This window comes from Rana temporaria, chromosome 2 (assembly GCF_905171775.1).
Source record: "Rana temporaria chromosome 2, aRanTem1.1, whole genome shotgun sequence".
Lineage (NCBI taxonomy): Eukaryota > Metazoa > Chordata > Amphibia > Anura > Ranidae > Rana > Rana temporaria.
In genome coordinates, this window is record NC_053490.1 from 276833707 (window position 1) to 276860971 (window position 27265).

At 39.6% G+C, this 27265-nt stretch overlaps 1 protein-coding gene across 9 annotated transcripts in view; it reads left to right on the forward strand.

Moving 5' to 3' along the window:
* Window positions 1–1590: 1590 nt before the first annotated feature.
* The window catches only part of ADGRB2 (adhesion G protein-coupled receptor B2), a 609344-nt gene continuing 583669 nt past the window's right edge, over window positions 1591–27265 (forward strand). For all 9 annotated transcript variants that reach the window (XM_040337071.1, XM_040337074.1, XM_040337076.1 and 6 more), the window contains exon 1: window positions 1591–3075. The gene's annotated coding sequence lies outside the window, so the exon portion shown is untranslated. The remainder of the gene's footprint in view (window positions 3076–27265) is intronic.

Genomic DNA, 27265 nt, shown 5'->3' on the forward strand with positions numbered 1-27265 from the left:
TGTATCAGGTCCAAATTCAGATAAAAATTCGGGCTGAAATCGGACCTGAAACGGTGAACCAGGACGCACAGGGCTCCTGCTAGGAGCCGCTTCGGCATTAGGTGTGAACCGAGCCTGATGTTGCGTACACACTGTCGTTTTTCATCATGAAAAAAAATGAAATTTTTCATCATGAAAAAAAACACACCATCGTTTTTGAAAAATGATGAACAAAGCGCGGTGACGTACAACACGTACGACGGCACTCTAAAGGGGAAGTTCTATTCGCCTTTGGGCTGCTTTTAGCTGATTCCATTTTAGTAAAAGACAATTCTTTGTCTGTTACAGCGTGTAGAATGTGCTTACTCCATTATGAATGGTAGTTTTACCAGAACGAGCGCTCCCGTCTCATAACTTGCTTCTGGGCATGCGCGGGTTTAAAATGTCGTTTTTGCCCACACACGATAATTTTTTACCACACCAAAAAAGACATTTTGAAAAACGACATGAAAAAATGCAGCATGTTCAAAAAAAAATTTTTTACGTCTTTCAGAAGACGAAAAACGATGTGAAGCCCACACACGATCATTTTAAATGACGTTTTAAAAAATGTTGTTTTTTTCATGCCGAAAAACGACCGTGTGTACGCGGCATTATACTGTAAAGTGCTGTGCAAACTGTCGGTGCTATAAAAAATATAGTATAATCATAATTAAAACTTCCCTTTTGATTGTTTTAGACTTGATTTAGATTAGACTTAATCTGTTGGCCAGGGTGGAAAATGATCAATCGCGTTGCACTGATTAGCAGCGCTGTGATGCTCTGTTCATGAATTTGATCGTATTTAAATTGATCACATTATTGAATTGTATTGTAACTGTACTGTCTTCCCTGATGTTGTAAAGCACTGCACAAACTGTTGGCGCTATATAAATCCTGTATAATAATAATAATAATAATAATTATAAGATGGCATGGTGAAAACAGAGATTTGATCCATAACATATGATTGTATCTTCCAAGTATTGATTGAAATCTACTTCTCCTTGTGTGGATTGAAATGATTTTTGACTCTAGAGTAAATATTCTTATCGGGAAAGATTGATCGGAAAAAAACGATCATTTATCAAAGCGTGTATGGTCACCATAGAATCGGAAGAGATTTTAATTTCATGTGCAAAGCTTTAGAAACTCACTCACTCGTGCCATTACAAAGCAGTTGATGTAATGTTACAGCTCATGTCCATTCATACCCCATTAAGAGTAGCTAGACCGGTTGCCACAACTAGTTACCCTCCGATATGGAAGTGCAACCTCCTAGCAGAAGCCGACAGGCACAAAGTTTATGGTGTGCTTAATGCTAAGAAGCAGGTGATGGTGCTGAAACTGGAAGATGTAGAACAGTGAAATGAAACAAGGATATAAAGGAAAGGGAATGGAAGAGTGGAGTGTAGGGGAAAAACAGTAGTGAAAAGCAGAATAATGAGAAAAAAAAAAAAGAGAAGGAGATGTTAGTGAGTGAGGAATGGAGAGAGAAATACTGAGTTAAGGAGGAGGTAGGGAGAGGGGGGAGGAGGGATAGAGAGGGAGAGACAGGGGAAAGAAGGAGGAGGGATACAGAGCAGAGTGTGCAGAGCGAAGAGATGGAGGAGAAGATAGACTGAGCCTGGTACAAACACACAGGGAGGGATACCGAGGAAGAGAGCGGGGGCACACGTACAGACAAGGGCACATCTGCCACTGCTGGACAGATCGCACAGGGCCTCATTGATATCCATCAACTGATCGCTGGAAACCTACATCGGAAACTGACACTAAAAAAAAAAAATCACATCTCGACACCGGGAAACTGAAGACTGGCATTGGGTAAATAGACACAGACAGCATCAACGCTGGAAGACAGCAGTGGGCATCGGGATCCTGACACTAAGAAGCCAACGCAGGGTTTAGGCATCGCAGATTTCGCCAGAATTCTGGCCCCGGGCTGCATCCAAGCTCCGTCATCAGGACCACTGAGATCATGATGTGACACTGACTTTTACCGGGTGGAGATATACTGTATACACTACATCGTGTGGCACATACTAGCTTAGTACGAGACTTCTCCAGACGCATACAGCAGAATCGTTCACCCATTTTACAGAAGAGACGGTGTCACCTGCAAAAGAAAAGAAAAAAACAGTGCAAAACGCAGCAGCACTAGCCACACATGCAGTGTCACTAGCCGCACACTACTTGTCACACTTACCCTGTCACTTTGGTACATCACATTCTCATATACACTTGCACAGTTTGGAGAACATGACTCAGATTACAGCATTTAGATGGTCAATTCTCACGCTCCAGCCAAACTGATCAGCCTGGATTTAATGTGCCAACACAAAGTACACATTCTTAGCAAACCCATGTACATATCTAGGCACCCAGCCAAGCATGGACTAATTACACAAACTAGGTGAATTCAGTTATTCAGATCTGATCAAAATACTAATTAACACTGAGACTGGATACGTAGAGGCAAAGCAGACATCAGTATTACCAGCACACACCGACACATACTGAATATGGAAGATGTTTGCACACTTAACAAACAAATGGAACATAATGCAAACATTTAAATAGCCACATATGGCTCTGTGTCACAATAATAGACGAAAAGCTAAAGAAAGTGTGCTTAAAAAAAAATTGTTTTGTTTACAATAATAGGCACACATAGCAAAATCAGATGCAATAGATAGAAAGGGAGGCAGGTAGGTAGATAGGCATGCAGCTTTTAGTGCACAATCTGTACATTAGGAATATTACATGAACCTTATTAAAACCAAGCACTGCTTCGGCACCATAGGCATAGACAACGTCAGGGACATAATCAATAGCTCCCTGATACATAGAAAGACCATAGATGCTCTTAGTGTCTCCCCATACACCCAAGTCCTGTGTAGAGAGTGCAGATAGTGGCAGATGCATTCCGCAGGAATAAACTTATCTGGGGACATGTGAAGCTTTATCTGGAAAGAAAATTATCCCGGATCATGGAATATCCCAGGCGGCAGGATACAGCCTCCCACCTTATAAAGTACTGCTAACAGCGACCAGGTAAGAGACCAGAGCCCTAGAGTCAATGTTGTGTGTGCTGAGAATTGGGGCACACCGGCTTCGACTCACACCAAGGCTATGTATGGGTCATGGGCTAGGGTCACCCACAGCCTGGCATGCATTGCAGTCTGTCTCTATCACCATTTGATTCCCTGTGTGAGATGAATGCCTTCTCACATTTGCTCTACACATTTTGTATAATGAGTCTCTCTGTATAATCCTTGCTAACTGCAACACATGAAGGAACGATAAGGCCAGTAGCTCTGTGTTCAAAAAGATGAGGCCATACAGGAATTTTAAAAAATATAGACATTTAGCTACCAAACTGAACTTTTTGGACTGTGAAAAAGCCAAAAAAAAAAAAAAAGGGTCATATAATGAACACATATATTGTACTCTTACTGAATTGATTCAGGTGGGCCCATGCAAATTGTGATGACCATGCCACTGCTATGATTTGTGTATGCATGGATTTGATAGTTTTTTTTTTTCCTTTAGCATGGTGATTTGATGCATCAGTGGTCATTGAGGTTCAGCCATGGCTGTTGTCATCCTGATCAGGCCATGTGTATTCTGGGTGCAGTAGTGCTCTGGAGTTCCTTTCCGGTAGTGCATTTTAACATTTTCGCAGTTGTCTTGACTAAGCACAAATGCCACAGAAATGACTTTCTTATCAGCTACACATCAGAAAACTTGTAGATTTCCAACCAAGGGAAATCATTTATTTCTCCGCTTTACCTTCTTATCTTGTAGTCTTGCTTCTTCTACAGCATGTTTATGCCATGTGCAAGGAATGCAGAATCTTGCCTGGTTTCTATGTTTATCACTAAGCAAGAAAAGCCAATGTGCAATATGACAATTCACTCTCTGTCATTTCCTGGTGAAAAGACCTGTATCTTTTAATTGAAAATAAACAAGTTGCTTATAACATATGAATACTTTATCTTTCCATTCATCCACCCTTCTATCCATCCATCCATTACCCAGCCATCTATTTATCCATCCATTTGCCCATCCATACATTCATCCTCTAAACTGATTATCTATCTATCTATCTATCTATCTATCTATCTATCTATCTATCTATCTATCTATCTATTATCTATTATCTATCTATCTCTATCTAATAACTGGTTAGTTATATAACATATTGATCTATCCATCTGTCTATCTTTCAGCTGATCACTTATGTATAATATATATCTTTCTTTTTATCTATCTATCACATATTGCTCTCTCTATTTCTCTATCTATATCAGGTTGATCTATTTATCCATATCAGGTTGATCTATCTATCTATCTATCTATCTATCTATCTATCTATCTATCTATCTATATATCATCTGGCTATCTATCTATCTATCTATCTATCTATCTATCTATCTATCTATTGATCTATCTATCGATCTATCTATCTATCTATCTATCTATCTATCTATCTATCGATCTATCTATCTATCTATCTGCGGGCATATTGCTCTCTCTATTTCTCTATCTATATCAAGTTGATCTATCTATCTATATCAGGTTGTTCTAGCTATCTATCGATCTATCTTTCTATCTATTGTCTATTTCTATCATGTTGATCTATCTATCTATCTATCTATCTATCTATCTATCTATCTATCTATCTATCTATCTATCTATCTATCGCCTCTTCTAGGAAAACTGTCTGACACATGTATTGATTGGCTTTTCATTTCCTTTAGTCTGATGTCTGTCTTGCTATAGAGAACTATCCTACGTAGTGTGATAACTCTGGCAATAGTGTTTGCTGTTTTTTTTTCCTAAACACGGATTTGACTACTGTAGCATGGTTTGAAGGAATGGTCAGGACATTTTTCCATTTAGTTTCCTGTATTTTGTGAGTCAGGGTCCCCCCCCCCCCCCCCCCCCGGTTTAGTTAATTAATGAATGCTTTTATTCCATCTAAAGTCTTTCAACCACATAAGAAAAATTCCATGGCAGGGTCTGGAAACTTTTAGATGAATGCCACCGACAAAGAAAACTTTTCCTTTAAAAAAGAAAACTCGGATAGGAAAAAGGTCACAGTGGGGTAATTGTAAAACACTTTTTTGTGATGTAGCGATTCATCTAATACTCAATGGCTGAGACACATGTGCTGGTTTATTAGAAATGCTGAAAATTACCAGCTAAGTCATCAGTTATGAGTTAACAAAGACAGAATTAGTTCATAGAGGGAGAATACGGCTTGATCAGATTGAGTACATTGTATGCAGACTATTGTTTGGTGAACCTTGCTTTCAGTGCTGGCTCCTAATTTAGGAATGCTGTGACTCAATTGTTCCATAGAATGAATTACCCTGGAGACTAGGAAAATCGACAATGTTTTGAAGTTCAATGTGAAAAGTCTCATCTTCTCATGTGTTGTGGAGTGACCTATAAAAACCCTTTGTCACATAACATATTTGAACATGAAACACACAGTATATTTAGGTGATGACGTATCTTCAACAACATTGTACAGTATTATAGATTTTACAAGCTAGTTCAATTAAAATATAGATCATCATTCTAAAATCCAAATTCTTTTATGGTGCATTTAGTTTTACCTGTTCATGTATTCCTATTTACCTGGTGTTTAGACACCAGTTCTTTTATTTCAGTCTATTGGTGACCTGCCACCGACAGTTGGAATGGATGCTCTGGAGCCTTGCTATTTTCAGTAACCCTTGTGCTCCTCTAACATATCATAGAGCTGTGAGAAAGAGACTGTAATAGTCCTGGGGTATATGAAACACTTATACGCTGCCTAGGCCACTTATTCATCACAGGAAATCCTGAGGCGGCATACCTTTCAACAGTGAAGAACCTTTACAGGTAACAGCAGTTACAATGAGGAGCATTTTGATATATTAAAATATTGCAAAGTTGGAACAGCTATCGCTGGAAAGATATATGTGTTATATAAGAGATAATTCATCTTCACTTTGTATTGGAAGTTACTCAGGCGTACCATGCCCATATAAATAGCCTAGAGAATGTACATCTTGTTATATTGCAATTTATTGCAATACATCTGCTGTGTCCATATTTTGATCTTGATAAAAGCAGCTATACACCAAAAATCTTTCTGGCTAACTGAATTGTTAAATACTTTACAACACATTCTCCAGATTTCCTCCACAAGACTGAAGATGTTTCAGTACTTGCTATAGTATAGGGTGAGGAGTTGCCAAAAAAAGGATAATTGATTGGTAAATATAATAAACTATTAGTAGTCAACAGCTGTACAAAATGGTGGCCACATTAGAGGTCGCAGTCTGGGGAGGTTTACCTACAATAGTAGGTATGAACCAAAAGCCACAATGCAAAGATATAGAAATATTTAGGTTGTAAAGTGTGTAAAGCCCCGTACACAAGATCGTAATTTCCGTCAGACTGACGGTCGGAAATTCCGACTGTGTGTATGTCCCATCTGACTTTTTTCCGAGGAATTCCATGGGAGTTAAGATAGAGAATTCCGATGTTAGTTTGGCCAGTCAAAAGCCTGATTGTGTGTACGGGGCATAAAGATATGGGCACAATATGACAAGTAAAAATGCCATCTTTTTGGGCAGGCCTTGATGGTCTGTTTCTAGAAAGAAGCCTAGACCATCTAGGCGCTAAATAGTAGAAAGTGTGCTTCCTAACTGGGCTGAACTGTTTAGGTGGCAATAACAGTCCCAATACCCTAGTTTCAGTTGCATCCTTCATTCAGGTGCCAGAGGAGTCGCTTTTTTCTTCTGTGATTTTTCAGCCCATACCGTGACAATATTATACTTTTGGAGTCAGTATTATTGCCCAAGGCCTGGACTTTTTCCCTATTGGTTGGTTTGTGAAGTAAAGTCCTCTGCGTGCCGCCAATGTCCCGCTGAGCACCCACTGTCACATCTCCTCGCACAGTGCCACTCTGGGACTTTGCTCCAGCGGGTCCCTCTGGTGCAATGCTGTGTGTCTGTGTGAGCAGCGGAGGGGGGGGTTGGTGGAGATAGGAGCATCGAGTGGTATAGCTTCTGTTAGTTGACCTCCTGGCCAGCAGGGACACCATGGAGCGTCTTGATGGCGACGCTGGCAGGGAACACCTAATCAATACTGCCCACCCAGTGGTGAGGAGAGCCCGGATGTGATGGTTAATGAAGTGCAGAGGAAAGGAGGAGGATGGATCCTCCTCATCTACATCGAGAAGCGTGTGGGGGATGGGGGATTGTTTGTGAGTAATGCAGAAAATAGGAGTCATGTAGGTCAGTGTATGTATCGGGTAGGTAAGTCAGTGTATGTGTCAGGTAGGTAGGTCAGTGTATGTGTCAGGTAGGTAGGTCAGTGTGTCAGGTAGGTAGGTCAGTGTATGTGTCGGTAGGTAGGTCAGTGTATGGGTCAGGTAGATCACATGTTACAAGGGCAAGGCAAAGGGGTGGAGTCAGGGGTGGAGCCAAGGGGGCGGCAAAATTAGGTTTCTCCTTTGGTGTCAAAAATTATTGCACCAGCCCTTACAATATGGTATTTGCCAACCTTATAAAAACTGGAGTATAGACACACTGATTCCCCATACACATATTCCTTGTGGCAATACTTGTGTCTCTCAAAAGGTAATTTATTTAGACACTGGACATTAATTATTGGTGAGAACCAAGGCAAAGCAATGTCTATGCTCTAGTTTTCAGTAAGTTGGTTAGAAAGTTCAGGGGCGCCTAGGCACTTTGGACTATAAGAAGGCAGTCTTATGTGCCTGCATTAGCTGAAACATGCTATCCTGCCCTAAAATGTGTTAAAGTGGTTGTAAACCATAGACATGAAATATGAACAAAGCATATCCCTCTATAGTGTGTACTTGTCTCAATTAGGAGCACTAAGTGCAATTTCTGTCTGCTGCTTCGTTCCTCTGATATCAACATAAATCACATCTGACAAGCTTTACAGATACCAAAAGAAAAAAGGTGACAGGGAAGGGACCTTCAGCTGAGAGACAGCCTTATCTCTGTTCCTATGTGCTGTGAGAAAGGGGTGTGTTCCTTCCCTCCAATCAGCTTTCAGAGCTCTCCTCACTGAGCTCTACAGAGTGTAAAGTCATATCTCTACCTCATTTTTTCCTCACAGCTCAGACAGGCTGTATAAATTCTGGACTTTGAATACAGTAGATGTAGAGAAGGGAAGATTGGCAAATTAACAGGTACAACTTATGTGGGATGTTTTGATTCATCTCAATGTATCACCTGAGGCCAATCACATCACTGGGTAAAGGGGTTGTAAAGGTTTGTTTTTTATTTTCTAAATAGGTTCCTTTAAGCTAGTGCATTGTTGGTTCACTTACCTTTTCCTTCCATTTCCCTTCTAAATGTTTTTTTTTTCTTTGTTTTTTTTTGTCTGAATCTCTCACTTCCATTTCCTACTCAGTAAGCTGTTCTGACTGACTAACCCCCAGCCAGAACGGCTCGGATAATGGTGGCAAACTTACGGAGGAGAAACAGGAAGTAAGAAATTCAGACAAAGAAAAAAAACATTTAGAACTGAAATCGAAGAAAAAGGTAAGTGAACCAACAATGCACTAGCTTAGGACCCCTTTCACACTGAGGAGTTTTTCAGGTTTTAGCGCTAAAAATAGCGCATAAATACTGCCTGAAAAACTTCTGCCCTGCAGTCTCATTGTGAAAGCCTGAGTGCTTTCAGACTGAGGCGATGCGCTGGCGGGACCGCTCCAAAAGTCCTTCTAGCAGTATCTTTGGAGCGGTGAGAGGAGCAGTGTGTTTACCGCTCCTTCCCATTGAAAACAATGGCAACACCGCGGTTATACCGCCGACAATGCACCTCTGCAGAAGCGCATTGCCGGCTAGCGGCCGGATACTAAAAATAGCGGCGCTATACCGCCACCGCACCTACCACCCCAGTGTGAAAGAGGCCTAAAGGAACCTATTTAGAAAATAAAAAACAAAACCCCTTTAAAGAAAAGCTATTTTTTAAACAGCTTATACAATATCCATACAGCCTCAATGCAGCAAAAAGAAGGGCCTGTGCTATAAAAAATTAATCAGAGCTTGACAGCAGGACCTCACCTTCGCCAGGCCTCTCTCTCCTTATTTACTAATATGATTATGTAGGGCAAGCACTATAGACTATGAGACTGGAGCTGAATAAACACAACTTGCTTATAATATATAGGACAAACAGAGCTTGGTACATCCTGGGCTGTTTTTCTTTTTTTAGTAATTGATTCCAAAGGTTAAGGGTTTTATATCAAAGCCACACTCAAAAAGAGTGCCGTTACTGTGCAATACTGTCACCAATAAATAAATGATCCAATCCTAGTTTGCAAGGTCCTTTTATCTGAGATTAGGTTTCTTTGCAGTTTTGTACAGTTAGCAGTATAGTTGATTAAAAACCATCACGTCACTCAAATGAATAAATGTATGTGTTTTGAAACCGTTTTAAGAATATGAACTAGGTGTCCATAAACTTCTTGGATCAGTTCCTTTGTCATCATTTGCATTCGGTGCTCCTAAAGTATAACCGTGTATTAATTTCAACAAACTCCCCCTGCACACTGAAATTTATGGCATTCAGGACTGCTGAGCTAGCTTTGGAGAGCTACTGTATCTCAGATAGAGCTGATGAATGCCCATGGAAAACTTCTGGGACAGCATGATGCTGATTTTTTTCTTTAGATTTTAATCACACTGACAGTGATACAAATGTGCATCTGCTTGTCTCTGAAGTGATTATTCTGTATAAGAAATAGAAACATATTCTCTAGCAAAAAAATTGCCCTTAGGTCATAAATAAAAAGGTGCTAATAGTATAGCAGAGACTTTTCTGCAGGGGCAGCCTTTACCTAGCATCGTTCTTACCAGTAGAAATGTAGTAACTAACCATCCTTTGATCATAAACAAAGAAGCAGGAATTCAAACAGTTCTGTCTAATCTGACACTGGCATCAGGGCAATGTCAGCGGGAAAGTAGGGTGATTGGCTATAAGGTGAGGCACTTCACAAACACTTCTCAAGCAGTAGCACTTAACAAGCAATGACACTGGGCAAAGCCTACTTTTTGTAGGAAAACTAAGGAGTAATGCAAATGCCAGGGATAGCGTGAGAAAACACACAAGCTCTTGTCTCTTTCATTGATAGGGTGTTAGTGATTATGCAACTTCCACACATGCACAATAGGGATGCACCATCCCCACACTAGTCACCACTCTTCAGTATCTGATAGATATATACACTGCACTGCACAGAAGGCAGCATTAGAAAAACAAAATGTTGCTAGAAAAAAAAAGGGAAAGCGGCATATTTACATAGTTAGTCAGGTTGCAAAAGTCCATCTAGTTCAACCATAAAAAAATAAAAAAATAAAATATCGTACTATCCAATATATCCAATTCTATACCCACAGTTGATCCAAAGGAAGGCACAAAAAAAAAAAGCAGAGCATTAAACAGACCGACCTTAAGGAATAAGGCTACAGTAGGGAGAAACACTCCAAGGAAATATATACTGTAGAATTAGGAGGTTCCATGTAGATGCAGGAGGCCCTACTTAATTGGAGGTTGATGGTAATGTAGCAGGGAGCATTAAACAGACAACCTTAAGGAATAAGGCTACAGTAGGGAAAAACAGTCCCAGGAAATAGATACTGTAGTATTAAGAGGTTCCATGTAGATGCAGGAGGCCCCTTTCTAATTGGAGGTTGATGGTAATGTAGCAGGGAGCATTAAACAGACCGACCTTAAGGAATAAGGCTACAGTAGGGAGAAACAGTCCCAGGAAATAGATACTGTAGAATTGAGAGGTTCCATATAGATGCAGGAGGCCCTATGTAATTGTAGGTTCATGGTAATGTAGCAGGGAGTAGCTGCAAGGGTAGGAGCTTTGGGGGCTGCTGGGATTTCCTTCCAGGAGGTTGAGCAGAGAAGAAAGTTCCTTCCCTCATTTATTGTAATGGCAGCTTGGCAGGTTAGGGGATCTGGGGGTGTTTGTGGAAAAGTGAGATGGTTACAAAACAAGGAGCCAATATAGTGGTATGGTGCTTCCCTTTTTTTCCCAAGGTGATTGGTTGCTTGAGATGTCAGAAATAGTCATTTTTGGAGATGTTCTTGAGCCAGTTGGAAGGGATATCCAATAGGATAGGATACATAGATAGACAGATATGATAGATAGATAGATAGATAGATAGATAGATAGATAGATAGATAGATAGATAGATAGATAGATAGATAGGCCCTTGCGTACCTGCACAGTCTACATAAATAGACCACTACTCAAAAAAGTAACTGAAGGGAAGAAGTAGTTACGTTTAAAGTCTAGGTGCATCAAAGTTGGCACATGGTACAAAACTTACAGTCACTCAATGTCCATGCCCCCTACCCCACTTCTGCTGCTGTAATCTTCCAGTGCAGCAGGGGTTAATAGAACTAAGGGGCTGTCACAAGCTCTTGTCAGGAGTGCCTGACTATGTTTGACTTTTCCACTTACCTCCGCCATTCATAAAAGCTGGTACTATGAGGGAAAAAGGATCTATAAATGGAGGAGAGGTGAATGATTGATAGGACCATCCCTTGTCACTCCTTACCTCAATCTGTCCAACTATTTCCTACTCTAGGCATCTTTAGGCGATCATTGAAAATCAATCTCTTCAGAAAAGCCTATAACACCTCTAACTATTGAACTTTTTTGTTCTTTGATTTTGACTTTCTCAGCTCTTCCCTCACAGATATTTATTTATTTTAATATTTTTTATCATTTGACTTTCCATTTTGGATTGCACGCGTTAACAAGCAGTGCCCTCTTCCTCTTTACTTAATTGCATTGTAGCTGTACTTTCTCTCTCCACTTCGTAAAGCACTGTGGTGTGGTGTGCTATATAAACCGATCACCTATACCATTATGACCACTGACAGGTAGAGTGAATACAATGGATTATCTCATAACAATGGCATCTGAATGTGAAAGTGGGTGGGGTATGTTATGCACCAAGTGAACATGTTTTCCCTGAAGTTGATGTATTGAAAGCAGAAACAAATTGGGCAAGCATAGGGATTTGAGCAACTTTGGCAAGGGCCAAATTGTAATGGCTAGATGACTGGGTCAGATCATCACCAAAATTCCAGCTCTTGTGGGATGTTCCCAGTCAGGATCTGTCAAAATTGGTCAAAGGAAGGAAAGCTACGACGTGAACCAGCGACAGGGTCCTGGGCAGCCAAGGCTCATTGATGCACATGGCTGGGAAGAGCTGTTCCGTGTAGTCTGATCCAATAGATGAGCTACTGTAGTAGCTACTTGCAGGCGGCCTTATATAGTGTGGGGCGTGCACTAAACCCCCTGAGCCATAATTGGCCAAAGCCACCCTGGCTTTGGTCAATTATGGTTCTTCGTTTTTTGCGCGCTGTGATTGGCCAAGCATGCAGGGTCATGGTGCATGCTTGACCAATCATCAGCGTGCAATGCCGCAGTGAATTATGGGCCGTTGCGAGTCACTCAAATTTGGCGCGAACGACCCGTTTTGTTCGAAATTCGTCGAACGTACGAACAGACAATGTTCGAGTCGAACATACGTTCGAATCGAACAAAAAGCTCATCCCTAGTCAGCATTATAATTTGTTGCCTACAGGGCTGCAGACTGGTCAAGGTGCCCATACTGACCCTTTCCCACAGTCAAAAGTGCCTACGATGTGCACACAAGCATCAGAACTTGACCACAGAGCAATGGAAGAAGGTGGCCTGGCCTAATAAATTCAAAAATGGCTTAACCACTTTAGCCCTGGAGGGATTTGCCCCCTTCCTGACCAGGTAATTTTTTGCGATACGGCACTGCATCGCTTTAACTGACAATTGCGCGGTCATGCATCGTTGTACTCAAACAAAATGTATGTAATTTTCCCCCCACAAATAAAGCTTTCTTTTGGGGATATTTGATCACCTCTGCAGTTTTTATTTTTTGCTCTATAAACAAAAAGATACCGAACATTTTGAAAAAAACACAATATTTTGTACTTTTTGCTATCATATCGCCAAAAATTTATATATAAAAAAAAAAAACGAATTTCTTCATCAGTATAGGCCGATATATATTCTTCTACATATTTTTGGTAAAAAAAAATCGCAATAAGCATATATTAAATTGGTTTACGTCTACAAAATAGGGTATAGATTTATGTAATTTTTTTTATTTTTATTTTTTTCTAGTAATGGCGGCGATCTGCGATTTTTATTGGGACTGTGACATTACGGCAAACAGATTGGACACTTTTTTGGGACCATTGACACTAACACTAGGGGATGATCAAGGGTTTAAATGTGTTCCCTCACTGTGTGTTCTAACTGTGGGGGAATGGGAGTGACTAGAGGAGGAGAAATGTCGTTATTCCTACTTAGTAGGAACACACAATCTGTCTCCTCTCCCATGACAGAACCTGAATCAAATCATATTTGATTAACTTTGAATGTCTAAAGTTTCATAGCCCAATAGCTGCAAAATTCTCTAAGCAGCTTTTTTAACCATACACATGATGATGTTGTGATTGATTTTAAAAATGCCCTAATTTATTGTCATTGGCAGTTTTAAAGCAGATGTAAACTCTAACTTGATACATTTTAATTTGCTAAAGCACTCTATAATCACACACATAGGTGGGACCTGTTTCTTTTTTTAAACCTTACCTACTATGTAACTATGCTTCATAAACATTTGTCATATTTTTTTTTTTTTCATAAAATGCAGATTTTACCTTATTTCATACTACTTTACTCCTGAGTGTTTCTGATTTCCACCATCTTTTGTCAGTCACTTTTTGTCTACATGCTTTCACTCAAGCAATGGCTGCACATCATTGCCCTGGATGAGACTCCTAATAGTGACTACAGTAGACCATACCTTCATAATGTGAGTTGGCTTGGCTACTTGTAGTCTTCATTAAGGGCATGTGTGACAGTGGACCTTTATAGCAAGATCACCAGGTATCTGTTTAATAAAATCTGTACATTGAAAACAACTTTTCAAATGGCATTAATTGATCAAAAAAATGCAAAAATGTATAAAAGTTATATGAGCTTTTAGTGATTGGGTTTAGATCAGCTTCATAGGGTAAGGTCAAGTTTACGAAAATAAACTCTACCTTTTTTCTCCATACGCAGGTCCTTACTGACCTTTTCAACAGTAGGCTCTTCTGGTGTTTAAACCCTTTTGTTTCCCAAAACCTTGCCCTGTACTGCCTGCACAGTAACTCTATAGATTTGAATGGGTCCATGCTCCAACAGAAAGGTTATGGCCTATTCAAGTATATGGGAAATTGCTGCCCGGGCAATGCCATCAGGAAGAGATAAGTAAGCACTTGGATGGGAGTTAAGCCAGTCATAGACTGAGATTCTGCCGGTTCAGCAGGAACCAGACACATTTTGATCTGTCTAGGGGCAGGCTGCTTGTACTGAAGTTGATCCATCAATCTACTTCAGTGAAACTGGCCTGTCAGGGTTGTTTTGCGTGATCACTGCTGGAGGCTTTAGCCAGGCAGCCATGATCATTGTTTTCTGCTGGTATTCTCCATCGGCAGAATACAATAGCACTGTGGGAGGGATTCCCCCATCAACACAGCCATTGAATCAATCAGTTTCCTTTTCTTCAACCCCTGGTTGAATAATGTATGGCCTGTCTCAAGGCTTAGATTGGTTAAGGGCCTAGGAAGTAAGGGAAAGAGGTTAGTAAAACTGAGCTTGTCCTTTACTTTTGCAGATTTTGTCATTATCAAACATTCTAATCTTTTGTAAAACAAATAGTTTTCCAGTCAATCGTTTCGTCTATTTTCTGTCTTCACATTTCAGACGTTAAAGCGGTAATAAACCCAAAAGCAAACACTGATTATATTGCAGCTTACCAATTTTTAGATGTGGTGGCTGCATTATTTATTTTTTTTAGGCTTTGTTTCCTTCTTTTTTCCTGGTGATCCGGTCAATATGTCTGTTATTTTCCAACAGAACAAGCTGTCCTGCAAATTTAGCAGTTAAAGGGCACTTACAATGGTCAGCTTTTATTTATTTATGTAAAACCTTTATCCCATAAGAAAAGCAGTAACTGATGAAAAAGTGGGAGCTGGAGTTTGGCTTTTATTTGTTAGTGTATCTACATTTGCTAGTGCATCTAACACTCCCCCCTCCCCAGATTAACAATGCTTCTGTCCAAGGGTTTCTCTGGTCAGATCGCCAGGTGAATGCAGAGAGAAAAATACTATAAAAGAGAACTAAAAGAGAACTAATGCAGCTAGATACAGCCTTACAACTATGGATTGGTAAACTACAATATGTAAAATTATATATACATATATATATATTTTTTTTTTTTTTTTAATAGACCCTAGAGAATAAAGTTGTTGCTATTTTTTATGTCACACAGTATTTGCGCAGCAATTTTTCAAATGTCATTTTTGGGGAAAAAATACACTTTAACGAACTCTACTGCAAAAAAACACAAAATATATAACCTAATTTTGTGATAAACTATAAAAGATGATGTGAATAGATAGATAACATGTCTTGTTTTAAAATTGTGCACGCTCGTTGAATGGCGCCAAACCACTGTACTTAAAAATCTCCATAGGCGATGCTTTAATTTTTTTACAGGTTACCAGTTATAGTTACAGAGGAGGTCTGATGCTAGAATTATTGCTCTAGTTATTATGTTCATGGCAATACACCATTCACATATGTGAATTTGCTTCCGCGTGCAAGCACAAGGGGATAGGGGTGCTTTAGATGTATTTATTTATTTAACTGTGCCTTAATTTTCTTTGTTATCATTTTTTTCCTATTACAAGAAATGTAAACATCCCTTGTAATAGGAATAAGGCATGACAGGTCTATAAGACCCCAGATATCTCCTGCACCCTGGAAAGCATGAGTTAAAAAAGAAAACAAAATTATCTCTGCTTTTCAGGCGAAAAAATAGTATTCACATCTGCCAGAGCCAGAAGTGACATCATGATGCTGCTTTCAGCCTCCCAGGATCATAGAGATGGCCAAGGACCATCCAGTCCACCGCCAGCTCTATGGTGACCAGGCGCCATCTGTAAAAGCCATCCAGCGGCTAATTAACTGCTAGGATGGCTTTTACAAGAGAGGAAATCGCTGTATGAAAACAAAGATATCTGGATGATGTCTGTAGCTGCAGGCTTAATCCATATATGTCCACTTCAAGTCCAGGACATTATATGATGTCCTACAGGCAGGAGGTCGTTAATACCACTTTAAACTTAAAAAAAAATACAAATATACTTAAACAGAAAACTCAGTTGTTATGCAAATTTTCTCTCTTAACATTCTTTGATTTAGTAAAACTTCAGAGTGCAAAATCTGGTGCAGCTCTGCATAGAAACCAGTTAGATTCCAGCTTCCATTTTTTGTTCGTCAAAGCTTAATTGAACAAGCTGAAGTTAGTAAATCAACCCCATTGTTTTTAAATTTGGTTCAAGTTATTGTTGTTGTCTTGCAAAAGCATACCCACATTTTACAGGTATCTTGCAGTGAAATAGTAAACCACTCTTTTGTTTTGTGAGACAGATCTTCAAAATTCTCCTGCTGTTTCCTTTTTTTTTTTTTTTTGGTGTCTTCAGCGGCTCTCGAATATGTGACTTTATTGTTCTGAACAGCTGGATAAGAAAAAAATAACCTTTGTGACCAAAATTTCAAAGCGGTCAAGATTATATTGCACTTTCATTGTCTTCCCCATAATGTTCTAATAAATGGGAGCTGACCTTGATCTCCCTGAAGAATCTAAGTATGGCATTATATAAAATTGATTTCTGCTTATATTGAATTTTTATCCTGCATACAACTGTAATATTACTTACTTATGGGTATAGGGAAGCGTCATGTGCTTGTTCTGACCTCATTTTCCATGGGATTCATGGTGTACTCTTTGGGCCTTAGGCTTAATCTGATGTCATATGTGGTGCTTCCGAGACTGAATTTTCTTAATTAAAAACTGAGCCACGCTTTCCTCCTACTGATCTGCAATATGCGACTTCAGCTGAGTATGGTTTTGAATGGGAATCATTCTCCTCCAGTTATGCTCCAGATAAAGTGATCATCTCCAGAAAAGAGAGTATGTAGTGTGCCCTTCGTACATGGGCAGGGTACTGCAATCACTTTTAAAACCCACCCTAAGCTAAAGCTGCATCTTTGACCTCAGCATGGGAAAAACTTTCAATTTTCAACAAAGAAAATGCAAAATATGCAAACTACAATCTCATACCAGATGTAAAGCATATTTCCACCTTTGCAGTAACATTTTACAAATCCCTAACTATGTGTTTATTTGTATGTTTGTTATGTGTTCATATTCACACAAAATGCCTAAAAAAAATATTAAAAAATATATTTTACCCTTAGGATGTTTCTCAGGAGGAATGTTTGACTGCAAGGATTTTTACACAATGTTAGAGTGTCCCAAGTCTGTCATCATTAACATACAATGCAAGTATCCCAGCCTCTACACCTTTAATCTTTTGTTAGGACAGACAGTGTTCAAATCTAGTTACAACCAGGGGTGGACTGACCATTGAGTCACTCGGGCACTGCCCGAGGGCCCCATGCCACTAGGGGGCCCCATCAGAGTTGCCAGGCTCAGTAAAACCAGGCACAGTATGTAAAAATCTTTGTTTTTTTTTACATCTGTCCCTGATATGTCCGAAACCGACATGCTTTTGATGTGAAAATCCTGAGATTTTAGCTGCCCCACCTCTGCACTGCCTCCTGGCGTGGTGACCATCTGTAAGCCCAGGGGCCCCATAATCTTCTATTGCCCGGGGGCCCCATATGTGGTCAGTACACCCCTGGTTACAACTGATAATGAAGATCTGCCTGCACAATACATGCAGGGTTAACCGCAGAGCACCTCTTCTGTGCCAGATCACGTGCCTAGTACTTGATCTGGCCCTTCTGGGTAGGGGGCACACGTGCAGTCAGTGGCCCTGCTATACTGTGATAAGACACAACACGAGCCGATCAGCTGGTGCCAGCCCATGGATATCCGCCATTACCGCTGATGAGGAGAGAAACAGGACAGAACTCTACCTATGTAAACAAGGCAGATATCTGTCCTGTCAGCGGGAAAGTGATGGATTTTGATTCCCTGCAAAGCAGGGAATAATATCCACCACATCCCTTAGTAAAACCACAACATAGTACACACAAAAACACTGCTTAGGCACACAGTAAATCCTTTGATCCCCTAAATGTTTAACACCTTCCCAGCCAGTATGTCATTAGTGCAGTGACAGTACATATTTTTAGCACTGACAATTGTATCGGAGCACTGGTCCCCACAATATTTAAAAAGTATCAATTAGTGTCAGACGGTCCGCCGCATGATTGCAGTCCCTCTATCAGTCGCCATTACTAGTATAAGAAATAAATAAAAAAAATCCAATATATATTTCATAGTTTATAGACGCTGTAACTTTTGCGCAAACCAATCAATATAAGTTTATTGGGATTTATTTTTTACCAAACTTATGTAGCAGAATACATATCTGCCTAAATTTATAAAGACATTTTTATTTATTTTTTTATTGGATATGCTCTATAGCAGAAAGTAAAAAATATAGCTTTTTTTTTTACAAAATTCTCAGTCTTTTTTTGTTTATAGGGCGAATTTTTTTATTTAAAATCATCAAATACCACCAAAAGAAAGCTCTATTTGTGGGGTAAAAATTACATAAATTTTATTTGGGTATGATGTTGCTTGACCGCACAATTGTCAGTTAAAATAACACAGTGCCGTATCCTAAAAAAATGGCCTGGTCACGAGGGAGGGGGGTAAATCTTCTGGAGGTCAAGTGGTTAAAGCGAAGCTCCACCCTAAAGTGGAACTCCCTCTGATCGGAACCCTCCCCCCCTCCGGTGTCACATTTGACACCTTTCAGGGGGGGGGGGGGAGTGCAGATACCTGTCTAAAGACAGGTATTTGCGCCCACTTCCGGCCACACAGTCTCGGATAAACTGCGGGCATGACGTCACCTCCCGTCCCGTCCCCCGTTTTGCTCTGGGAACACTGCGGGAGCCAATCGGCATGCATAGCGCCACTCGCGCATTCGCCTTATGGAACTGGGCAGTGCTTCACTTCCTGGTTCCCTCACCGAGGATGGTGGTGGGGGCAGCAGAGTGACGAGCGATCGCTTGTCCTCTGCTGCGGACGGTGCTGGACTCCAGGACAGGTAAATGTCCTAATATTGCAGTATTTGTAGCTGCTGGCTTTTAATACTTTTTTTTCAGCGGATATCCGCTTTAATTACAACAAGCACAGCTGACCAAGCCCCCATCATAAACAAATAACTACCTAGGACTTTTTCTTGCTAGATGGTCCAGAATAGAGCATTTAAACAAGGTAAGCTGCAATGTTTAAATATTTTTTTAAGTTATGCTACATGTGAACGGGTAGCATATAAAGTCGGTGTTGTCCCAATTTGGCTGCACAAATTAAAATACAATTAAAGTGGAAGTTCAGGCAAAACCTAACTAACTCTAAATCTGCTTTCTGCCACATTCTTAACCTAATCTATCTAACCCTGTAAAGCAAAAAACGCTGTACTTACCTTTTCTGCAGCCGATCCGGTCCGGTCTCAGCATCGGCTGTCAGCAGGGGCTTCAGTGTGACGGCAGATGCAGAAAAATATGCTAACAACGGAAGCCCCATAGTAAGTCAGTGAGTGATGTCACCTCCCAGCCATTACACATCCATTGTCAGTCCTCTCCTGCACACAGCTTCCGCCGCTGGAGACCAGACCGGATCAGCAGCAGAATAGGTAAGAACTGAGATTTTGGCTTTACAGGGTTATATAGATTAGGTTTAGAATGTGGCAGAGAGCAGATTTAGAGTTACTTCGTTTTAGCCTGGAGTTGCACTTTAAATACAACTTCATCCAAAACCGATATTCATTGCAAGCATGTTAATTTACATTCCAATGCATATTTCTTAGACAGTCAGTTGGTATTGTATTGCAATCCATACTCTGCCTGGCTTCCATAGCTAATGCAAAGCCATATGACGGTCTCATACTTCCCTGAGGGAGTCTTCATAATAAAGAATAATCCCCAAAAAATTCAGATACAAGGGAATGACATCTGCATTATGGTCAAAAACACAAACTGCAGTGGTAAAATTCAGCCAATGCAAGCGCACAAACATTAAAGAAGCTGGCAGTGGAGTCAAGTCTCTAGTGCTCAACCAAGACTGAATGTCTTTTTGTCTGGCCTTGAACTTTAATCTACCAAAGTGAGGAGCTGCTGTAGAGATTGGTACTCTAGCAATAACAAGAGGTGTTTAAGAAAAAAAAAAACACTTTTTTCCAATAATCAATTTCACTAAGGGCTTTATGTACTTTTGTATATATGTATATCAGAGTTTGTAGGTGCCCCTCCTTACCCAGATATAAGCATGAAATCTCTAGCTTTGATGAACTGTATGCTAATGCTGACTCACAGTTTGAATAATAGACACCATGTTGGCTCCAAGGCAGGTACCTCTTCTAGATTAAGTTCATCAATCAAGCTGCCATTATTATTGTATAGAACATTATCAATGCAGTCCCAGCATATTCAGTACATACAATATCCATCAGCCCAATTTAATAAAGAGTGCTAATTCTTAAAGCAGTTCTTTTACCTTGTTGTCTTTTCCTATAAACCACCCTAGAAAAAAGAGCAATAAGGCTGCCACTCCAGAGGGTGGTAATTCCTATTTGTACTTTGCTGAAGAGCCATGGCTACTGAATAATCATGCGCATTAATCACACTTTGGTGTGTCAGCTGCCTGGTGCTTCATTATGTCCGGTTATTCCTCCCTCTGACGGCTGTGTCACTATAGGACACAAATATGCAGCAACCAATGATAACTAATTGGAATTCGTCTTATACTGGTCTGACTTGAGCATTGTTAAAGCGGAGTTCCGGCCACAGTTTCACTTTTTATATATAAATACCCCTGTGATACACAAGCTTAATGTATTCTAGTAAAGTTAGTCTGTAAACTAAGGTCCGTTTTGTTAGGTTGTTACAGCATTTAGACACTTTATAAAATAGAAATTGACTGGGGCCATCTTAAGTGTGGGCATCATGAAGCCAGACTGTATGACTTCCTGGATTTCAGCCTTGCAGATCAGGTTTCAGCACCTGTACTGTCCAAGTCACATGATTCTTTGAGACTGGGGAGTGCACAGACTCCTGGAAAGTTACACCCACTACATTCCCAGGAGTCTGTGCGGTGTAGGTTAGGAAGCTTAAGCACCTAGGTGCAGGAAGTGGGAAGATTAACTATTCTGCCTAGCAACAACACTTTAAAGGCATCTAAAAAAAAAAAAAAAAATTCTTAAAGGACTAATGACATTTTTTTTAAACTACTGATGTAATGTTATATTTATGGGTGGAACTCCAAGTAGGGTTTGTTCCTATTGGTTTCTGCACTTAGGATGAAGAATTAACATTCTTTATTGAATTAGGTATATGGTAACTGCGTATAACCTCTTGTGTAAATGCTTATAACCTCTTACTGCTAATAGTGTCTCTGTCAGCTTGAAAGTGGATTATCCAATATACTGTGTGCTATATGTCCTCATCCTTCAATCTAGCATATACTAACAACAGCGGTAAAAGCCAAGGACTTTTAGAGGAATATATGGATACAAAGAAAATACTGCATACAGTAAAACCTTGGTTTGAGAGTAACTTGGTTTGAGAGCATTTTGAAAGACAAGCAATTTTTTTAAATACATTTTGACTTGATATGCAAGCGATGTCTTAAAATACAAGTAGCATCATGTCACAACTGAGTATAAAAGAGAACAGAAGAATTGTAGCAATATGGTCACATTTAATGAAGGTACAACATTTAGCAAGTCAAACGGTTGATGATTAAATTTGGGACATCTAAGTATGCAGGGATCCGGGGTAAAGCTATCCACATAGACCATCATCCAGGCCACCATCGACTTCATCCCTTCCAGGCTACGCTCCACAAGCACTTCAAGCCTTGCTTTTAAATTTCTCTACTGCAGGGTAGTCCTGGTCACGATTGCAGACTGACAGCTGTGAGAGCCAGTGTAGCCAGTGGTGCAGAGGGCCATCTATGTGGACAGCTTTATCCCAGATTCTTGCATACTTAGATGTGCCTCATTTAATCATCAACCATGTGAGTTGTTAAATGTTGTACCTTTATTAAATGTAACCATATTACTACACTTAGGCCTCGTACACACGATCCAAATTTCCGATGGAAAAAGTCTGACTGACTTTTTCCATCGGAAATTCCGACCGTGTGTATGCCCCATCGGAGAAATTCCATCGGAGATTGCATAGAGAACATGTTCTCTTTTCCTCCGATGGAATTCCATCGGAATTCCGATGTGAATTTGGTCGGACAAAGGTCCGATCGTGTGTACAGGGCATTAGAGGCGTCTCTCTTCTCTTTTATACACTGTAGCTCCTGCTGGATTTTTCTAATCCCCTTGTGGAGACTACTATATGTGGATGGACATTCTATGGTTACACAATCTTGCTATCATTTTTTTATATGGATTATAAACTGAAGAACTTATGAATAAATGGTTATGGAATGAATCATCTGAGTTTCCATTATTTCTTATGGGGAAATTTGCTTTGGATTACAAGCATGTTTTCAGAACTAATTATCCTCGCAATCCAAGGTTTTACTGTGTATAAAAACATAAATTTTGTTATAACATTTAATTAAAGGCAAGACACAAACCAGACAATAAGATATTGAATATAGGGTTCAGGTATTTGTTTAGATCCAATACACTCCAAATGTAGACTCAATGCATTTCTATAGATCGGGAGTACACATGAACAATCTTTAAAATATATGACATGTTTATTATAAACACAATCTAATTGGAAGCACTAATGTCATTATACAGGCATATCCAAAATATAAAACATAAAGTATGTTCATACCAGCATGATGAAACCCATAATTTTCATTGTATTCAAATGAAAGATTCACAAGAATCCCACTGGTGTGTGTCGTATCTCTATTATATGAGGGGGGAAGGGTAGGAGGTTCTCATAAGGTAGGTATATACAAAAGGTGTTGAAGAGACCTCAATGGTCATCCATAATCTCTCTCAGCTTCTATGCTTTAACTTTTTTATGGATTTTTAGTAAAAACGTGGTACATCACAAAAGCCTTATATTATACGGCTTCTGCTTTAAAAAATATGTTTTAGTACAAATTACTGTAAGTAAAAAGGTTGCCTATAATCCCTGTGATACAATTAAAGATCCATGAAAAAATATCAAAATGTTTTTTTTTTAAACATATTTTCTACTTTCTGTTAGAAAACATATCTAACAAAATCAAATTTGTTCCTAAATGTAGACCAAAATGTATTCTGCTACATTTCGCTAGTGCTGTCAATGATCGGGGCTGATCCTGCTAACACTGTGTTTTTAGGACACTAGTATAGTTCTGACCGCGACCAGGATACAGACTCTGACAGACACTATACTAGTAATGGCGGCGATCAGCGACTTATAGTGTAACTGTGATAGAGAGGCGGGCAATCAGGAACTGGTGCTAACTGACACTGGCTGGGAGGGACACTCACTGACTCTGTAACTGACACTATCTGATGTGGCTAGTGACACTAATACAGTGATCAGTGATAATACCGAACACTGTCACTGTACTAATGGCACTGGCTGGGTGACAGGAGTGATTAGGAGGGCAATCTACGGTTATCTGTATGCCTAACAAGAGTATGTGTGCTGATTTTACTCACTTACAGACTGACTGGCTTTCATTCCTGATTTCAGCTCTAAGGCCTCGTACACACGACCGAGAAACTCGATGGGCGAAACACATCGTTTTGCTCGTCGAGTTCCTTGTGAAGCCGCCGAGAAACTCGACAAGCCAATTTTCTCCATTCCCGTCAAGGAAATAGAGAACATGCTTTCTTTTTGGCTCGTCGAGTTTCTCGACAGTTTCCTTGATGAAAATGTACACACGACAGGTTTCCTCGGCAAAAAAATATCTCCCAGCAAGTTTCTTGCTGGTTTTTGCCGAGAAACTCGGTCGTGTGTACGAGGCCTAAACGTTAAGTGAAATCAGGGGGAAAAAAACACCCTGATCTATGTTGTGTTTACTAACACACAGATCTGTGCTGTGATTGGTCACAGCAATCATCAGGTTTACAGCCAAAATCACTGGCTCTATCCTGCTGATAAACTTGTGCTGCGTCCAACCACAGCACAGAGCAACTGGGGGCATGCGCGTGCCCTGGGAAAGAAGGCAGCATGATGCGATGTATGGGTACATTGCGGTGCCCAGGAGAGCCACTGACCAGCAGCAAAAATGACTACTGGGTGGTCGGCAAGTGGTTACAATTTATGCATACCCTTAGAATGAATTGTTCTTATTTGTTCTCTTTTAATCAGTGTTTACATAGTTACATAGTTAGTCAGGTTGAAAACAGACACAAGTCCATCAAGTTCAACCATAAAAAAAATATATATATATTGTACAATCCCATATACCCAGTTCTATACCCACAGTTGATCCAGAGGAAGGCAAAAAAAAAACAGCAAGCCATGATCCAATTTGCTACAGTAGGGGAAAAAAATCCCTCCTGATCCCCAGAGAGGCAATCAGATTTTCCCTGGATAAACTTTACCTATAAATGTTAGTACTCAGTTATATTATGTACATTTAGGAAAGTATCCAGACCATTGGCATTATTTTGTTATATCTGTTTGATAAGAGTAAAGTGTAGAGTGTCCGGGTGTAGTCATCTTAACAACCCTTGGTCACAAACACTACCTACATTAAACAAATCTGCCTTAATTTGTGCATTTTATATCTGTCTGGAGTATAGCTTTAAAAAGCCCAACTTGCATAAACTTGGTAGATGCAAATGAGATGCGAAGGAGAACTGTACAAATAAAAAACTAATTTTATTAGACAACCCAACTTTATTATCTACCTGCTGTCACTGAGGTTGTTAATTCATTATGCCCATGTGAAATAACCTGATGGTACATCTTGTTTTCCCTTGAAAACTTCTCTGTTACTGCAGTCTTGAATGATAGCTAATGATTCTAAATGCTGATAACTCAGTGCAAGGTGTGCCTATTGCTAATTTCACAATGTGTCATTTATATTTGATTCTGAGTATGCAAAAGCTCAGACTTTGTATATTGTATATTACTAAACTTTTCTGATTTAAATGATTGTTATATAGACATTCATAGATGTTTACTGACTTGTGAATTAAAAAAAAAACAGTTGAGACATGCATTTTTTATATCCTTAGTAAAATAATACCTATAATACACAGGGACATATTTATGAAGCAGTAAATCTGACAGCCACCAAAAATTCACTGCAGGTCAATCTTTGAGGTGCATGTGTTTTAAATTACAGTGATTGATTCACCACCAATGAATGTTTAGTGAAAGTCACATTGGCTATTTTATAAATATGCCCCTTAATATATTTTTATTAGGAACTGGCTAGGCAAATCCCAGCAGTATATCATATACATTCAGAAAATTGCATTAATTGGACAGCACAAATACGCATACTTACATAAATGCTTTGATGGCAGATTATTTTAGTCAATCCAGACAACCTATATTTACACTTGACCTATCACCGTATCTACATAGTAAAAAATCAATTATAGCAGATTTGCTTGAAAGGATCTCCTTTCAGAAAAAAAAAAAAAAGCTGTAGCAATAGATGCCAAAAACTCACAATGCAAAAGCATTTTCATTATCTTAGATATCTGATGTTATACATTAGGGGCATTATATGTAATACACGTGCTGGTGAAAGTTTAGATTGGACTAGGGTTAAATGTGAAATTTTAGATAGTATGTGAATTCAGTTCTTGGTGGAATTAAAATACATTATTAGAAAGGGTCCGTGATGGGCTCAGTTTAAGGCTGCTGCAATAAGGAGCAATGAATAATTTTGATGTGTGCTGCTGAATCAAGCCCAATATGTATCACTAACTTTGCATGTGGAGCAATGGACAAGTTATAGTGGTAGATCCAATAAAACTGTACATTTTGCCCTAAAGCAGAACTAAACCCTTTTTTCCTTTTCCAAGGAAGATGCCATCTTAGCCTCTGTTTTATCTGCAGTTGGCATGGTGCTGCACATGTGATCAACATCATTTGATAGCTTGAGAATTCAGTGAGTGCACAAACTGCTATGACAGTTATCATTAATGGCATGCCTTGAATATAACTGTTTTGGTAAACCATGAAATTGTTGGATTTAGTTCTTCTTTAAATCTGTGGGTTTAGTTTAATTTTAAAGAGTAGCTTGACTTTTGTTGATAAAAAAATATTCCCTTCTGGGTGATATATGTACATTGAAGGGATTTTAACAAACGCTGTAGAATACTATTTTTTGTTATTCTGAAGAAATAGCAATTTCAAACATAGAAATGATTGTAAATGGGAGTGATTTTATAATTGCCTTTCAGCTGCTGTACTTTCAGGGCTCAAATAAAGAAAATGTCAGGTTCTACATCCCTGTCAATGTGATCTTGTGATCTCACTAAATAATTATATTTTTGTTGCAGGGGGTGCCCAAAATATGACTTGTATCTTAGTGCAGACTTCTGGGAAAATCAATGAGCCAATCACACAAGCACAGAGGTTCCTCCAGGAACCATTGTGTAGCAATGGTATACGTTATGTATTTTATATATATATATATATATATATATATATATATATATATATATATATATATATATATATATATTTTTATGTGCTATTTTTTTCCCATGAAAGTGGAGTTACCCTTTACGTTCTGAATGTTGACTCTGGCTCACCTTCTGATACATTCACATCTCAGTCTTGATTATAATTTTATTATTATACAGAATTTATATAGCGCCAATAGTTTGTACAGTGCTTAATGATCCATTTTTGTCGGGCCGAAACAGGTGGGTGGGGGGGGGCATGGGGGAACCATTCCCCCGGGTGATGCAACTAGGGGGGCGCTGCCCCCACCCACACTGGGAACCTCTGCTATAAGGGTGTCACTGTCCCCCGATCAGAGGTAATGGACAGACAGGTCTCCCTCCTAGTCCTGCCCAGTGCCCAAACAGCCTATTTCTTTTCTGCGTGAGGCATCCCAAAGAAGGGGAGGCTTCAAAGAAGGCCCCGGGCTGGGGGGTT